This window comes from Notothenia rossii (genome assembly GCF_949606895.1).
Source record: "Notothenia rossii genome assembly, chromosome: 3".
Classification (NCBI taxonomy): domain Eukaryota; kingdom Metazoa; phylum Chordata; class Actinopteri; order Perciformes; family Nototheniidae; genus Notothenia; species Notothenia rossii.
In genome coordinates this window covers 18254138-18272984 of record NC_136901.1, presented here as the reverse complement: position 1 = coordinate 18272984, position 18847 = coordinate 18254138, and the positions used below count along the sequence as shown (strand labels likewise).

At 42.6% G+C, this 18847-nt stretch overlaps 1 long non-coding RNA gene across 1 annotated transcript; it reads right to left on the bottom strand.

Moving 5' to 3' along the window:
• Nucleotides 1-16583: 16583 nt before the first annotated feature.
• On the bottom strand, nt 16584-18629 carry LOC307033958. The gene is made up of 3 exons (XR_013806730.1): nt 18500-18629; nt 17898-17977; nt 16584-17366 (listed from the first exon to the last, which is right to left on the bottom strand). It is a non-coding gene; the product is annotated as an uncharacterized lncRNA (long non-coding RNA).
• Nucleotides 18630-18847: the final 218 nt, after the last annotated feature.

Here is an 18847-nt window from a genome sequence, read left to right as displayed (position 1 = left end):
GCGAAAGTTTTCGCGCCGTCTGTTTATTGTCTGTTGATTAATCCCGATCGTACATGTTGGCAAAAAGACGATACAAAGAGGAGTTTTTAAACGTTGGCTTCACAAAAGCTGTTAGAAATGGAGAGGAGCGGCCTCAGTGTGTTTTATGTGGAGAGGTGCTCAGTAACGAAAGCTTGAAAATGAACAAATTGGACCGGCATCTCCAAACAAAACATCCTCTGCATCGGGACAAATCGAAGGATTTTTTCCTCTGCAAAGAAGAGTCGTTCAAGAAGCAGTGTTTTGACGGCGGAAAAGTAAGTCACTCATTTTAATCATTTGATTTGTGTGTTTGTGAGTTTGTCAGGGTCTGTTGTGAAATTGTTTCGTTAATGCAAAGTTGGATGAAATGCAGACTGAGCCCCGGAGCGGACCGCCAGCTGCGCGTCCTCTACCCGCTCCCGCGAGTCCACTACATTCTGCAGCGGCACAGAGCGATGTTTCAACTTTTACTAGCCTAAAATGTTTTTATAACGGCCGGGAGAAAAACAGAGAAACAATGACCACAGGAAGATTAGAGGGAAAGTGGCAGGTAGTATGAGAAGGAAAGCGAGAGAAAGCTTGTTTTCACTGCAGCCGCACGGACGTGACTGCTGCAGTGTGATGCACAATACATATGGGGGTTATTCCCTATCTTTATTCAAGAGCGTGGTCTTTAAATTTGAGAGCATACTTTATTGATTTCAGGTTCAGAATATGTATTGCTTTCCCTCAAACCCTGTCCTCACACTCAAATAATGCCTGCTTGCACTTATGGCGCGTTTCCACTGCAGCGGGTAGCTCGCTTTAAGCGTGCCGAGCCGTGCGGGGCCCGTTTTTGGTTTCGTTTCCACTTGGCCTAGTACCGGCTAGCGGGTCCTAATTCACAGTATTGAGTATGTAAGTCGCTTTGGATAAAAGCGTCTAACAAGTAACATGTAATGCGCTATAAATGCGGTTGCCAGGTCCACATTAGGTATACAGCGTACGCCGGCTGCTGTTAAAAATCACCCAATAACCCAGCAATGTTAATGATGATATCTTCTCTGTTATTTTCAGGCATTCAAAGGGAACAGAGGGGCACTGAGGGCATCAAGTCAAGTTAGCCTCCACATTGCCAAAGCAAAGAAGCCCCATTCCATCGGGTAGCAGCTGATCAAGCATTGTCTTAAAGATGTGTGTCTCTCTGAATATAGTCGAGCACTTGTCTCAACTACAGGAGAACTTCAAGCTGTACTTCCCTGACTCACAGAGAGCTCAAAACCTTCAGTGGGTGAAGTTTCTCTTCCAAGCTGTGCCATCACAAGACCTGGGTCTCAGTCAGGCAGAGTTAGAGGCACTGGTCACACTGCAGGTCAACAGGGGCAGTAAGATGCTGTTTGAAACAACCACTTTGGCACAGTTTTGGGTTGCTCATTTCCAGCAGGCTGAGTTCTCCTGCTTGGCTAAGATAGCTGTAGAAGTATTGATACAGTTTGGCACCACATACTTGTGTGAATCTGGGTTTTCTACTTTAGCATACCTGAAAAACAAATACAGAAACAGGCTAAATCCTGAGCATGACCTCAGATTGGCACTGTCAAAAACCCAGCCCAGAATAGATCTGCTGGTTGAAAACTTCAACCAGCCACATACCTCTCATTAGATGTAATTGTTATTATATTATATCATGTATCAATATATGATATAATACCCCTTCTAGCATGTCAGATGAGAACATATTGTAAATAAGTCAGTAAAGTTAATCAGTTGCCAAGTGTTGGAGTTTCTTTGTCTCTCAGAGTGTTTTACAACACCTCTGTTCATTTAAAAGTGTGTGTACATAGTTTTTGATCTAGTGACAAACTTAATGTTGCACTTCTGATAATTTAAATGTGGTTTCACCTGTGATGTACTGTATACTGCACTTCCTATAGTTAGTGTTTTGTCCCTTTCTGTTTACAACATGTTTGTTCTTTGTTCATTTAAAATACTTTAAAATGGTGTGTACATAGTTTTTGAGCTAGTGACAAACTTAATATTGCACTTTTGTTAATTGTATCATTTAAATTTGATTTGTACTGTATATACTTGACTGCACTTCCCATGTTTCGTCTTTTTGCTTTGATCCTTATTTTTTGTGGGCAAGCTCAAAGGGAAGGTTTTTATGGTGAGAAACCTAATTGCTGTGAAGCACTTTTATAATTAAATAAACATTTTCATTTACATTTTAAATTCATGGTGTGTTGCATTCTTTGTTTATAAATGTAGATATTATGGAAAATCTTGACATTTTTTTAGCTTGGGTCCCTTAGGACCACAACATTTCTGTTTTGGGTCTCATGCTGAAAAAGTTTGGGAACCCCTGACTTACTGTAAAGAGGCTCAGTCATTGGTACACGTTTATTTATAAAGCTTTGTTGGGTAAACTCCCGTATTATATCAGCTCTCTGATAACACAGAGAGTTGCAAGCACCTATTGTTTGAGATCTCATGATGTAGTATTGTTAGATGTGCCAAGAGTAAGGACTGTCTTAGGTAAGACAGCTTTTATGTGCGCAGCTCCACTTGCTTGGAAAAATCTTCAGCAAGAATTGAAACTGAGCAATCTCATTCCTCTGCATGTTTTTAAAGCTAGGCTAAATGAAATGCTTGTTGATACTATGGGCACTTGTAAATGTCTATAACTATGTAAATGTATCCTGTAAATATAATTTATGATGTCCTTTATTGTTTTAAAGTGGAACCTATATGCTGCAGGTCTCCTTTGAAAAAGAGATCTATGATCTCAATGGGACCAATCTGATTAAATAAAGGTTTGAAATGAAAAAACATTTTTTAAATGCATCTGTCACACTTTTTTGTTATAAATTTTAGCATGACACATTTATAATACATACTTTTCTACATTATAAATATACAACGATGCGTCATGGAATAATCATGAGATTCTGCTTCCCTTGTATGCGTGTCAATTTTTCTCAACTCAATTACAAAACAACAACGTCAGGATTGTTGATTACAATTCATTTACAAATAAATACACAAACATCTGGTGATAGCCAACTAAAAACAGTGAGTAGGGGGTCACAGTTTGATTGACAGGTTCCCCCTCAAACTGTATCTTCTGTGCGACTTCCATCAGGGAGGATAATTGGAATCCTTAATTTGGAAGTTGGTCATTATGAATGATTTTTCTAATCTATTAAACAGATCCCGACGTGATTAATACTCCAGTAGTCTTCCTCGGCTTTTTATTAAAATTGATGAATCAATTCTGACTAAAGTGGGCTGCAATGAAGGATGGAGTAGATTGAGAGTGACTGTGGTTGCCTGTCAGCGGGACAACAGGTTGCGGTTTGGAGATATTGGGTCAGGGGGACGGAGGTAATAATAAATTAGACTGTCATACCTACCATTTTGTGACAGTAGGGCCACTTCAGGGACACCTTGTAAAACACAGAACAACCACTAGAGGACAGTGTTGACTCGGGAAATGATTTGGAGTCACCTCATTAATCTCAGGTCCTGACCATGATATCCAATTCAAAATGTTTGCATCACATCAGCTATAGAGAGTCATTCGTAAGTGATAATTAATTCCTGTAATTTCCCCACAAACGTAGGATTTTTTTATTAAAATCATATCTGAAGGGGGGGGGGGGGGGGGTAGTGGAAGCCCACAGTCACACCTTGATAATTGGAAAAAGGCAAACAGAAGTGAGACCTTGAGATGTTGCAGTGACAAAAGGGAAAGGAAGGGAATGGGGGAGGGGGGAGAAAGAGGGTTTCGATATTCTTTCATGTCTGACGCTCCTGTGCCTCTCCATCCCTTCTTCTTAATCTCCGCTGTGAAACTAGCTGAGTATAATTACACCGGAGCATTTCATTCACTTTCCCCGGCCATCGTAGCGTTCAAACATCTGTCACCTCCCCTCCCCCTCAGCTGACACTAGATCAGGTTTAAAAGGTGGATGCAGAAGGAGAGATACACTCATAGCCGATTCATTCCTAGGGTCCAGTAGAAACACCTTTTGTGATATACACACCACCACCTGTAACACCTTCATCACTCTATGTCCACTTCAATTATTGCAGGAACAGAGGAATCACACTAAACACAACTCATCTCTTTGCTGCAGATATTTTTAACACAAAGTTTAGTACTAGGGGATTTTGGACTGTAAAGAGAGCGTTACTCTATTTGAAACTTTTTTCTAGCTATTCTAAAACCAGAAACACAAGCAACAGTTCAAAGATTTAGGCTCAACTTTGTTTGAAAAGTGATTGGAACGCTTTTTCGTGATACATATCAAACTGTATTGCGCGCCACTTTTTTTTTTTTTCACACATCTTTTTGTTGTCAGCAACACCTGTAGACACACAGTTCACAGTGTCAGACTATACACTATTACATGTGTGGCGGGGGGGAATATTGAGGAAGGTAATAATAATTTGTATAGCACGTTTCATGAATCACATCCAGCAAAAAAAAAACACAAAAAACATGATATAACAGCAAAAGGAATGGTAATATAAATAAAAATAATGAATAATAAAATCAAATGAAAATAGCACCATAATAATAATAATGTAAATAAATAAAAGTTAAATGATTTAAACACCAACTTAAAAAGGGAATGTTGCTAATAAAGTGTTGCATGTGTACAAACCAGACAAAAAAATAAAAATGTACTTTCCAATAAGCCCAAATCACAGAGCTCATACAATCAATATTCTTTAAATCAGTCTACAGTTAAGTGAATAAGTTACTTTTTCACGACAAAAGAGAGTGATTTAGAAATCTGAATGTCTACTTTTTCGCATTAATGAACTATAAGAAGCATACAGGCCTCCATAATGTTTCCACACTGTTTGGTGTGAAGCCCAAATAACTATTTATAATGATATTTCACTTTCATAACATAAAAACAAACATAATGAGCAACCACATCAATTCCTGAGACCTAACCGCCTCCTCAATCTCCCCCTCCTCACTTGGTACGCTCTGCTCTACCTCCACATTACCCAGAGGCCAACCCAGGGGGCGCAATTATTCAGGCCTTTGCTCGGCCAAGTAGAAGAAATTAGCCCCTTCTCCTGAACCAAGACCATCTCCCCTGCACCAGGACCGGGGGGGCTGCCTCTCTGACCCCCTGTGTCTCCCCTCTCCAGACCTCGTTTTCCATACATATGAGCCTACGTTGGCCGGAGCCACGCTTGGCTGCCATACTGGCTCTTTTTGCCCTCGGATGGCAAGCTCCCGGATATAAAATCCAACACCCCCACACCTCTGTTCCCCCCCTCCTGGAAGGATGCTGGTGGGCCTTGGGCTGACGATGTGCTTTTACAACAATTCAAGAAAAAAAGATGAGATGAGATGGCTGAGATGTGTCATTCTGGGCAAGCAGGAGCAAGAATATAAAATTAATTTAGGGACAGGAATATAATCTACCTAGTGCAGGCTACATTTCAGCTTTCAATCAAAATTTGAATCAGAAACAGGTTTATTACCAGGTAGGTTGACACGTACGAGGAATTTGACTTTTTTTTTAAACAGATAGAAAAACGATTTTAATAAAACTAGCGGGGTACCATTAAAAAAACAAAAACTAAATGTAAACATTGAAATGGAATTGGAATAAAATATGTGCAGTAGCTACTACAACAACAAAACAAGATATTTAATCTTGAATCAAATAACTGCAGGTCAATATCTAAATGGGCAATTATGAAAAATAAGTTATGTAATGAATGACTGAGTATGTTCTCGGTCTGTAAGGGCAGAGCATAAGAGCTGCTTTTATTCTTATCATTTCTGGAATTTGCCCCCTTCTTTTTCCCCGTTTAAATCAATTATAGTAGCAGGTGATTCCATTTCCCATGTCTGTGCTGACCAGTGGCGAGCCGTCAGGGCCCTCTAGGCCCTCTGTGAGGGCCTAAGATATTCTACAAAACAATATTTAAAAACATTACAAAAAATATATATTTTTTTTAGTTATATTTTTCATTAGTTTTACCAAAAATAACTTGATTTAATTGTATTTAAAATAAAATTTCCAAAGAAATAAATCCTTCGAATCTGCCTATTCAGTTTCTGTTGGAATGTGAAGGGTTAAATGAAAGAAGCTCGTCTCTGCGAGTTACTGTGAAGAGAGGAGCTGTTGGACGTCCAGGCGGGCCAGCTATGAATTCACAGAGGGCCCAGCTATAGTAACTGAACGAGAGAGTAATGTCAAATGACAGTACAATTGACCAATCATATCTTCCCTCTAAATGTGTGGGTGTTATTATCGCGGACTTTATGACAAGTTCCGCCCGCTGTGAAACTGTTCTTGTTTCCATAGCAACAACAACTTCCTGTCAACAGCATTAACTCGCCTTCAAAATAAAAGCATGCCAAATTACACTTAAGACATACAACTGCAACGAAAGTAAAAAACACGATGCAATATCCTTTTGAATGTCAAAGAACACAAATAGGGTTATTTACAGGTGTTGTTTTGTGTGGTAGAGGGTCGTTTTCATTGATGCGTTTTGCACCCCGGGCCGTTGTTTTGATATTCCGCTTAAGTATACGCTGTGACGTAATAACTCGAGGGAAGGGGTGGGGGTCAGAGGGCCTAGGTATAAAAGTCACGGCTCGCCACTGGTGCTGACACATGCTCCTCTGTTCCTTTTTAATCTATTCAGACCAGTCAGTGGCGTATAATAAGGTCCCGCTCTGAGAGTACAGTGCCCGTCTACACTACAGGCATGAAAAAATCTTGGAGCTGGGCGTGTCTGAAGCTTGGCGATTTTTTTGCGAGCAACCAATCACATGAATCTCCCGCCCCCGACATACAAAGCAATAGCAATGTTAAAACGAAGTAAACTGGATATAAACTCTCCAAACAGGCGAAAAAACGACCAGTTTCACCCACTGTCTCTGCCACCTTCCTCCATGCCTGGTTCCTCCGGTTTGTATCCCGGTAAATAGTTCCGGTCGTAAAGAACCGGGTGATTTGCTACCGTAATATCTCGTTTGGAATATGAGGAAATGAACTGCGGTCTGGCTCTCCCAGCTTGCACGCGGTTTGATTGGTTGCGCTTGCACTGGCGGGATTTGCATAAACGGGATTTCATTGGCTGATGCCAAGCATCGAGCTTCAAAAGTTGAACATTGTTCAACTTTTGATGCCGATAGATGCTTGTGATGCTTTCAAAGCCATGCCATGCTCCCCACAATGCAGTTCGGCGAAGATTCAAAATCTTCTACGTCACCCCATTCAAGTGAATGGGCGAAGCGTTGAAAGCATTTTTTGATGCCTGTAGTGTAGACGTACCGTTACAACCATATTACATGAATCTGCCTTTTAGGATTTTTCTCCTGTGAGTGAAGGTCATAAGGGAGGATGGAATGGTGGATTATGTGAAGCATAAATGGATGGAAGTAAAAAAAAGCTTAAGAAGAGGTCGCCCATATTGTAGGGTGACCAGACGTCCCCGTTTTCCGGGGACAGTCCCCGTTTGTATTGGCCTGTCCCCGGTTGAAACTGTCCCCGGAAATGTCCCCGTTTTTTATATGTTCAAAACACATAGTAAGGTGAAATAAAACGTTTCATGTCAGGAAATACTGGGTAAACAGACTGTGGTCAAGCCAGCCCCCACTTCGGAAAACACAGTCAAAAGCACGTTGTATTGCGGTGCGCGAATATCCTATGCATTACGGTAGAGGCCTGTAAAAACTGCCTTCAAAATAAAAGCGTTTACTCGGTCAATAACAAATAGATACCTAAAAAACACACCAAACATATTCATATATACTGGAGCTTAAATTAAGAAATATGTAGGCCTACTATATAATGTGATCAATAATAATTTTAAACAAACTATGTATAACTACCACATTATAACTGAGTGAATGTAAAATGTAAGGATACAGTTATGAAGACATATCTGACATTTCCACTGGGTGACTAATTTCAATTGATGTTGACACCATCTCACAACACTCCTAAAATAACATTACTTTCTGAAGCACAATTTAAAATGTATGCTGTTTAAAATCTCAAATTAGATCTATTGTCCATCTATATTTTGATTATTATTTAATGGAAACCGTCCAAAATCAAAGAGTCATTCGAAGTCAATCAAATACTTCAGGGTGATAGCAGGAGACCCTATCTAGTCACTCAGAGAGAATCAGGACAATCTGATGTACATTTTCAAAATAAAAGACCTTTGAAGTCTCACATATGAGCTATCTTCCTTCTGTTTGTATCCAACAGTTCAAATGTTCGAATTACATTAAACCAGAATTGTCCCCCTTTTTTCTTAAACAGTGAAGAAAATTGGATATGTTAATGATATATTGACCGCAAAACTCAAAATGTCCCCGGTTTTCATTTTAAAAATCTGGTCACCTTACCATATTGACTATCAATAGTCATACATTTAAAAAAGAACAGATCATCAGTTTTAAGACGCATTCACACCAGCCTTTTATAGTCGGGTTGAATCGAACCCTGGTGTGTTTAGCAGCTTGGTGCGGTTCATTTGGGTCGGTGTGAACACAGTCCGAGACCTCTTAAGTAGGGTTGGGTACCGAGAACCGGTTCCAACATTTCAATTCCAATGGCATCATTTCGACATGTGAATTTCGGTTCCGCTTTTCGATGCCTGAGGAAATGTTTCTCGACGCTCTCTGTAGTCTACTGTATGACTACGGCGGGGCGGGAAATGTAGCGTTGTACCCATAGACTTTATATATAAATGGACGTAGGGTCCGTGACGTCAACCATAGAATTCTGCAGAGTTGCCGAGAAGCCCTTAGTAGGCGGAGTCGGCCACTAACGGCTCGACAGTGACGTCAGAGTTCAACTCCCGCCTGCTCCAGCTTGCTCCAAATAAGGGCAAAGAGGCGGAGCCGAGGCGGGACCTGCTGCCACCGAGCTGAAAGTTCCAGAGCTAGCTGAAGCTACCAAGCTAAGCTAAAATGCTCCCCATCGGCACACTGCCGTGGTATTTTACGTTTCTAAGGTAAGTGGACATGAAACTATTCAGTAAAACTATAAATAATAATCTAAGTTATTGAGTTTTAACATAATACTTCAGAATCTTAAAATCTCTTAACGTTTGTATGCAATTGTGCTAAATGTAACATTGGAATCAATGTTGAATTTCCTGCAGGTTTCGCCAACTCAAATTTAAGACTTTTTAAGACCTTTTTAAGACCACTTTGAATAGAATTTAAGACCTATTTCACGGCAAGAAAGTATGAAGGAAAATTGCTATGAAAGAAGAAATACATCCCATAATCAATTACAAAGTAAATGTATTCATGTTCAACATAAGAACAATGACTGAACATAACAGCACAGAACTGTGTTAGCCAAAAAGTGTGTATGTGTGTGTGTCTCTGTGTGCTTGTGTGTGTGTTCGGGCTGTGCAATTAATCGTATTTTAATCGCAACTACGATTTTGGCCTGCCACAATTACTGTACTGTCTATCTCCCGACAGTATGGGTGGAATCAAGATGGACGGAAACAACTCCTAGGTTTGATAATTTAATCAAATCCAAATAGGTTGTTAACCTTAGAAGAAAAAAGGACAACAACAATACAACAATTAGGATCACACATATCCCATACAACTTAAATCAAATTCAATATAATAATCACACTTACTAGTGGCCTCTCCTGATTCCTCAATCTCAATGACGTTCATTTATGTATCCCCTCTACACATCAATAAACCCTGCGAAGCTCCACCCAGATTTACAGTATCACACACATAAACTGAACCCCATTAATTGAACCCTCATACACCCAGCACAAACATGAGTTTACAGCACACCTCCCACTTGGCACCCTGGTCGGATGACCCAAGGAGGCCACCAACCTAAATAACCTTGCTCTGGTGGTGGTGTCTGAGGAGGTTCTTCTCCTTAGTTCTCTACTTCGGAATCTTCCACGACCCCGAAGCCAGGTCCCCCCGCAGAGGCACAGGTTTGCCTTTTCTTTTGTCCAGGACTCTTGCCTCCCACTTTGCTTGACCCGTCGCTCGGCCTCTTCTAGTCAGCCATTTCTCTGCAGCTCGCCGGACCACATAGCCTAGCCAGACTGCTGAACCTCTCTGGTTTTACCAGGTTCACAACAGCAATGCTTCAAAACTTTCCTTCCGGTCTTCTCTCTGTCAAGACTGAAGCTTCTTCCCTTTCGGAGGTTTCTGGGGACCCACCAACCTTAACTAGGGACTCCTCAGCCTCTGCGTCCTTTCCACTGGTGTCGTCAGGGATAGGGGTTTTGGTTGACTGGGCTCTGGTGAGTATTGCCGAGAATGCTTTTCTTTGAAGCTTGCCCACACTCTCTCTGGCACCAGTTGCCACCTCAGCGGCCGACTTCATGGGCCATTCTTCTAGCGGCCTCACCAGGAACTCTGGTCCCCTCTGCCACTCTGAGCCCTCTCCCAGGTCTTCAGGAGTTGCTCCTTTTGTTACGATATCGGCGATGTTAAGTGGCCCTGGGATCCACCACCAGTCTGCTACTGCTCCAGCTTGGACTTGCTCTGCAGTCCTCTGCCTCCCACTTTGGCCTGACCTGACCCATGGTTTGAGGGAGAAGCCTCCGGCGCTCAGGATCTCTTCTACCCCCTCTGTGATTTCCTCCAGTCTCTTTTGGTCATTGTGGGATGTTAAGATATCGTCCACATAACTGTCCTCCTCCAGGACCCTGCGTTCTTCCACCATATGCGCGAACCTGGGCAGCCGAGCAGTCTCCCTCATTGCCAACTGTGCGATGCACCCAGCGGGTCGGTCGCCAATATTTACCCTGGTGATGCCGTACTCACCGATGTCCTCTTCTGGGGTGTCTCTCCAGAGGAACCTGTGCAGGTGGACTTCGCGCTCTTTTAGCCAGACTGAGTTGTACATCTTTCGGATGTCTCCTAGGACTGCATGCTCTCCCGCCCTGAATCGGAGTAAGACCGATCTGATGGGGTTCAGCACATCCGGCCCCTTAAGCAGAAGGTCGTTCATGCTGACCCTCCTGAACTGTTGACTGCTGTTCCAGACCAGTCTCACTGGTGTCGTCACTGAGTGGGGGTTCGGCGCGACCATGTGGCTCACGTACCACACTGGTCCTCTCCAGCCGTCTATCATCTCCGTGGTGAGTTTTACTGCCGCGCCTCTCTCCACCATCTCGTGAATCTGACCTTTGTAGGCGGACTGCCACTCAGTTTCCTTCCTGAGCTGCTTCTCTGTTTTCAGGAAGGTGGCCTCCACTCCTCTTCTGTTGTTTGGAAGTGAGGCTGGGTCCTCGGTCCATGGGTAAGATGCGTCCCAGTGCGGAGTCAGGCAGTGTTCATCTTTGGCCATGTAGGACAGCCCCTCTTTAATCACTTCCAGCTCCCTTTCTTCTGCCAGGGTCATTTCCTTTCCTCCTGGCTGGCATGTCCCGCAGCGACACCCACCACACCTGGGTTCACAGGCCGCACCGATGCTGTCCCACTTCCACCACTCGAGAACTTCTCTTCTTGTTGCAGTTGTATTCCTGGTCTCCGCCTTTACTTCCTGAGTCAGGCTCTTGGTCTCCTCTTCCCTCAGAATCTCAGGACTCTCAACTACTTCTCTGTACCCCACTGCAGCTGTCCTCATCGAGCGAGCGAAGTGCGTCTCAGACTGGTGCATTGCCACTTTTACATCCTCGAACAGACTGGGATGTGCTCCGCCCACGGTTTTACCCAGTGGGCCCTCCCATAAGACGAGGTCTCCAACTATCCTCAGTCTTTGTGGAGCGAGTCTCCCCTCTCTGTGACTGATGAGAAGCTCGACATGGTCTGGTCTCTTCAGTTCCTCCGTTGCAACCTCCGGAAAGAACCTCTTTAGCTGTTCAGGTCTGACGCTCCGATGCACTTTAGCGATCTCCTCCAGGCCATAACAAACCAGCTTGTGAGCCCTCACAGTACCTTTGGGGGTCTTGACTCTTACTCGCAGGAGGTACCTCTTCGTCTTGACTGTCACGGTCATTCCTCCAACTCCATGCACAATCAGAGTGACTTCTTCTCTGCTCAGACCGAGCCTGTCAGCCGCTGCATGAGTGATGTAGTTGGTGTCTGATGCGAGGTCAATCAGAGCTCCGATCTTTTGCCCCGCGTTGGCAGTGACTTCCAACAGCATCATGATGACAGGGTGCTCGGTCAGTCTATTTTCTTCCAGAAGTCCACCTTCATCCTTCCTAGCGCTCCTTGTCACTGAAGTCTTGTTGCTGTTACTGAAGCTTTCATGATCTCCGCCGCCGCCTCTGGGGAACATTTGGACAAGGCTAGCTTTTGTTCTTCTGTTAACTCCCTTACCCTCTCACTGCCTTTTCCAAGTTTCCCCTTTGGTAGCTGTTCCCATTTTGGACAGAGGAGGTAGTGGTGGTCCGAGGAGGTCCCCTCTTGGCAGTCTTCCCTGTTGCAGAGGAACCTGTCTGTGCACTCTTCTACCACGTCGTGACATCCAAGACAAACGCGGCATGCTCCTACCTTCTTCACAGCAGTCTTTCTCTCAGCCAAGCCAAACCCCTTGAACTTCTTGCAGAAGAATAACTTGTTATTGTGTTTCTCCTCTCCACACACGACGCACTCCCCTTCTGGAGTGTCCCTTCTGGTGGCTTTTGTGTAGGCATACTTCCTCTCGAACCTGTTTTGCGGCTTTTCCATTTTTTCAGATGTCTCTGTTATTTTCAGTTGTTCCAAGCTCTCTAGAATTTCTTCTTGCTCCTTCAGGAACTTCAGAAGCGCATTGAAATGGTTGACTGGGGTGACACCGTTTTCGGGCTTAGCCTTGAAGATGACCCACTCTCGCTTCACCTGGTCGGGCAGCTTGCTTTCTATAGACCTAATCATCAGCGGGTGGTTGATGGCTCCAGGGTTCCCGAGGTCTGTGAGGTCTGCCAAAGCCTTTTCCACAGCTTGGATGAGGTCTATCACCTTCCTCGGCTGGTCTCCTTTCACAGCTGGTATCTTCTCCAGTTCTGCGACGATCTGCAGTGCAATCGTGGACCTGTTCCCGTAACGGTTCTCCTGTACTCTGAACATGTCTTCGACTGTACTGTAGCTGGCCAATGTGACATCCTTTTTTACCTTCTCTTCCATGCTGTCTAGAAGCTGGAACTTCTTGACTTCAGGCGACCCGGACGGTTCTCCCTGCTTCTGCAAAGATTCCCAGTCCTTTTTCCAGCGGTGAAACTCCCTCATACTGCCACTGAACTTGGGAAGGCTTACCGGCTTGAGTCGTATCTTTGATATCGCTCCCATCGGGTTGTCTCTGGGTTCCGTGCCTGCCACGCCAGTAGTGTGCGCCTCTTCCACTGCTTTGTGCTGCGCTTTCATGAGTTCAAACCGTGCTTCTTCTGCTGCAATCTGAGCCTCGGCCAATTTAGAGCGTTGGGCCTGGTCTTGTCTTAGCTGAACCAGGGCGAACTGGGCGCGCTCATCCTCTGCTGCGGTGCGTGCCAACTCTGCTGCACCGCGTGCTTTGTTAAACTCAGCTTCCTTTTGACGCTTGAGTGCATTTTTTCTTGTCTCCAGCTGCCGCACTATCTCTTCCACATCTGTTTTAGCAGTCTCAGGAGCCCATCCCCTCCAGGTGCTGTGCACTTCTTTTAATTCCTTAATGAGTATTTCTAAATTATTTAGCTGCTTTTCGTAACTCTCATAGCTTACTAGGTCAATTTGTGTCGCTTCTGCCTCCTCATAGACCTTTTCAGCTTCCCCGACAGCAAACATCACTTTCCTTTCTCCATGCCTAGACCAAAGGTTTGCTTTAATCACTTCACTGATCTCTTCAAGCCTTTGGCTGGTTTCTCCATCCGTCTTTTCCACCTCTGCCCTCAGCTCTTCTGATACTTGGTCCTCGTCGCTATCAGCGTTCAGAATTAATTTCATCAGGTATTCACTGTTAGCCTCTGTGACTTTGGTGGCGGCCTTGTGGACTTCACCATATTCTTTCATCAACTCCTCCTCTGACATAGTGTTCACCATCTTTGTTACTGAGTTCACCTTACGACCTAGAGCCACCTTCGCCCTCGTCCGCAGGTCTTTCAGATGCTTCACTGTTTCCTCCCACTTAATCATCTCTCTGAATTTAAGGCTGAGTTTAGCTCAATCTGTCTTATCCTGGCTAGCTAGCTGGATACCTAGCTGGTTGGCTTCGTTTTCTAGCCAATAGCTTGGTGTCTTTGACTTGGATAGCTAGCTTGGTTTTGTATGCTAGCACCCTTCAGTGTGCTAGCTAGCTAGTTATTGTCTTCTTGCTGGTTAGCTTTGTTTCCTGGCAACCTTCAGTCTGCTGTCTAGCTACTGCTTCGTCTTTGCTATGCTACCGCTAGCTTCTTTGGCTAGATAGCGCCGAAAATAGCCTTGTCACTCACGTGTTCCGACCACGTTAGCTCCGCTAGCTTTGCTAGCCTCGGGCCTTCACTTTCCGCCGACCGTTGCGACCACGGGGTTTCCTAGTCGTCCGGTCGTCAGCTCTACTTGCGGACCGGCGTCCCTCGGTGCTTCGCGAGCTCCGCTAGCTTCGTTAGCTCCGCTAGCTTCGCTAGCTCCGTTAGCTTCGCTAGCTCCGTTAGCTTCGTTAGCTCCGCTCCGCTAGCTTCGACGGTCCTTGATAGCTTTGCTAGCCTCGGGCATTCACTTCCCGCCGACCGTTGCTGTAGTCTATCTTCCTAGCTGTCTCTCGCCATCGGTTGAAACCTTTATTCCTCCCGATGCAGATTAGTTAACAACTGTACTGTCTATCTCCCGACAGTATGGGTGGAATCAAGATGGACGGAAACAACTCCTAGGTTTGATAATTTAATCAAATCCAAATAGGTTGTTAACCTTAGAAGAAAAAAGGACAACAACAATACAACAATTAGGATCACACATATCCCATACAACTTAAATCAAATTCAATATAATAATCACACTTACTAGTGGCCTCTCCTGATTCCTCAATCTCAATGACGTTCATTTATGTATCCCCTCTACACATCAATAAACCCTGCGAAGCTCCACCCAGATTTACAGTATCACACACATAAACTGAACCCCATTAATTGAACCCTCATACACCCAGCACAAACATGAGTTTACAGCACAATTACAAAAACAACATAATCGAAAAAAACAATTATTTAGCTTTGCTAGGTTGTGACAGTGACGACATATTTAATCTAATCAATTTGAGTCTAATTTATATATCATATTTATATATGTTTAGTAGCTTGTGGAAGTGCGCTCCAAAATATTTGTTGATCTTGTTTATTGGTATTTATTATTTTGATATTATTTATTTAAATATCTCATTTATTTAATTAATTTTTGTATTGCTTTTTCAGTTGAATTATACGTTCAGGGTAATCAACAGTTAAAAAGATAATGTTCAAATTATTATTTGTTTTAAAGTTCAATAAATGGATGTTTTCAAAGTCAATGAATAATCGTATTTAATAATCGTGACATCAATTATTGACCAAAAATAATCGTGATTATGATTTTTGCCATAATCGAGCAGCCCTAGTGTGTGTGTGTGTGTGTGTGTGTGTGTGTGTGTGTGTGTGTGTGTGTGTGTGTGTGTGTGTGTGTGTGTGTGTGTGTGTGTGTGTGTGTGTGTGTGTGTGTGCGCGCGCGCGCGAGTGAGAGTAACAAGAGCTATATTCAGTCAGAGCTCTGCTGCCTTGGCTACAATCTTTCATCATTGCTCGGTATTTAGCGTCTACTGCACCTCCACGGTTGACGTAGACCCAAACATCGCCCGGAGGTCCACCGGTGTTGTTGCGGGAGCTGCTGCACTGGCTAACACTAAACTAGCTAACGCTACATTAGCAAAACAAACGCTGATTTCTTTTGCAAAAGGTGCAGCAGGCTTCAAACACGTTCTTCTCCACTGGTTTCAACCAAGCACTAAATTCGATGTTTTCCAACCAAATACGGTTGAACTTACACTTCCCCATATTTATTTGTAAGTAGATTCGAAGAGACATGAGTTTCTGACTGCCGCTAGCTGAAGCTTGGTTGCTAGGTTACTAGCTGGGTGTTCTCCGATAAGGGGCCGGGGGAAACAAAGTTAGTGATTACTGGTTCCATGTTGATTTATTTCAATACAAATTGTTGGGGGGAACTGAAAGGCTCTAACTGTACTGGTTACTTTGCAGCCCGCACATTTTCTCCAAAACACAGACGCGATCGCAATACAGAAGTACCTTTCAAATCCGATCATTTTTAAGACCTTATAAATCATATATAAGACCTTTTTAAGGCCTTAAATTCAGATTATCAAATTTAAGACTTTTTAAGACCCCGCGGGAACCCTGCAAGCAAATATTAATATGTTTGCATGACATTAGTTATTTATATTTTGATATCACTTAATTATACGTTTAATACATTTAAGTCAAGCTAAGGTACATGTGATGGTAACTAGTTAGGGCTGTTACCTGTGAGGCCTCCTCCAAACAGCATAATAACCAGACTGTATCATTAAAACTAAGTACCCGTTCTAGATCCTTGACTTTAGACAAACAATTCAAAAGACAACATGTATTTAAAGACCAATCTTTATTTGAATGTGTCTCTTAACCTGATATATTAGTTATACAGTAATAGTATTGACAATCTAAAAAAACTGAGCAACTCAACAGTCAACTTTATGTTTCTTATTGTCTAAAGCATTTGTTATTTTCATTTTCCCCCTCTCATATTCAGTATGGACGGATTGAGACAGCGTGGTGTCCAGAAAGTTGCAGAGACTTCAGGGAGAAACCTCCGTGTGATGGACGTCCTGTCTGTCTGTTTGGAGAGGACTGAGGGTCTTTCCTCAGTGAGGGGGACTGGGGGGAGGGACTGATGGAGGAGCCCATGCTGGGCAAAGCTGATACCAACTGCACAGGCCTAATCTGTCACTTTATTTGACTAAATGTGTTTATTTATACATTTAATAGGTTTACACCTTCTGTCCATATGTGCTTTTTATTTAAAACATTTGATTAACTTTTGGTTCACATTTCGATAAATTGTATTTGCACTCCTTTTGTCCATTATTCTTACTGAAAATGTTAGATTACACATTCACATCTGACTGAAGATTGGCCCTATTTATTTGCGACGTTGCAAACTCTGCGGTACAAGGCACAAGTGATGTGAAGCTCATAAAGCGAGGCAAATAGAAATAATCAGCTGATGGAGTGTAGATGTGGAAATAGGTGCATTCGATCAGCTGACTGTTTTTACAATAAAAGTAGTTTATTAGTGTACTGGTCTTAAAATCTCATAACATCAGCTTTTAATGTTCCTCTTGGATGTTCTTCTTGACCCTCAGAGAAGGAGAAAATGTCGTGTCTTTCAGGCCTTTCCTTTCCTAACAAAAATGAAAGGAAACATAAAACATATTATTGCAGAACAAGTGTGTTGTTTATGAAAGCGGTGTTTTGTGTGTTTAGGGGCTGTAGATATAATTATTTTGTAATTGGAATGTTTTTTTTTTATTTCAACAGTGAGCTACAAAGACAATCAGATTATGAATGAAAAGTATGAAGTTCATCAACATTGAAATATATGTTATTATCAAAACGTAGTGCAGCTGTAGAAGCTTGCTCTGTTGTCTCACTGAAAGAATAACTTTTACCACGTTTTTTACAGACAATATTGAGAGATAAATAGTAGCAGTTCTCACTATGTGTTAAATATCTTTGCCTTCAATACATTAAATTAGAAAGCTGACAAAATCATATTGCTTGTTAACATCTAAATGTAACTTTTTGCACAGAAAAAACCCTCAACTTGACTGGTGTGTAGGTGATCTAGTATTGTTTAATGGAATGTATATCAGTGTATTAAAGTCAAAACTTTCTTGATTGTTTGTAAAGTATGAAAAAAATAGTATTTGTACCTGAGCTGAAGTTCACTGCTGTGAGGAGTCCAGTTCTGTCTCTCACTCTCTGGTCCAGCCTGTCTGCATCACCTGGACACCTTAAACAAACAGATATATATGTAAAGTACCATGTGTACAAACAATATAACTGATTATCTTCTGTTGAACATGTTGGATTGTGTATTGTCCGAGTCAGGGTCCTTTTTATATACATACATTAATAATTGTAATATACACACATCTTGTTGTGAGGTTGATTTCAAATACACTACTTCGACATTAGCTTGTCTACATACTTGAGCATAGCCAATTTAAATTAACCTTAGCGATGCATACAGTTCCTACCTAAATAATAATCATCTCTCTAAGTTACAAGGATGACCTTATTTGATCAACCTCAAACAGAAGCCGTTTGTTGTACAGTATTATCCCACTTAACACTTGTCTATATAGTTTTAACCTTTATAAATATAGTCTATGATTTTAACTTGGAGGCTACTATTAGCATCGTTAGCACCGATGTAGCTACCACTCGCTTACACGCTAACCCAAGCCGTAACATTAATTACGTGGCTGATTAAAATCATTAACACATAAATATATACTCGAATTTCACTTACCGCAAAACATCATTCATGCACCGTCTGTTTCAACCGCAGAGCGAGTCACAATAGTCCAATATATAAGCATGAAGAACAAACAAACACGGCCGGGGGCAAGTTGTGTTCCCTGGATGAGCTGAACAGGCAAGAGTGCCTGTAGCTAGCTTCACGGAGCAGCTAGCAGAGAGACAAGAAGCTAGCAGCAGCAGTCACTTCACAGAGCCGTCACTCAATGTGACCACGCCCTAATGTATGCAAAAACTTTAAGACCTAATATAAATAAAAGGGTTGTGTTAGAAAACAATTCACTCACAGATCCATAATCATGAAGGTGGAATCTAACTATATTCATAATAATATTTATTG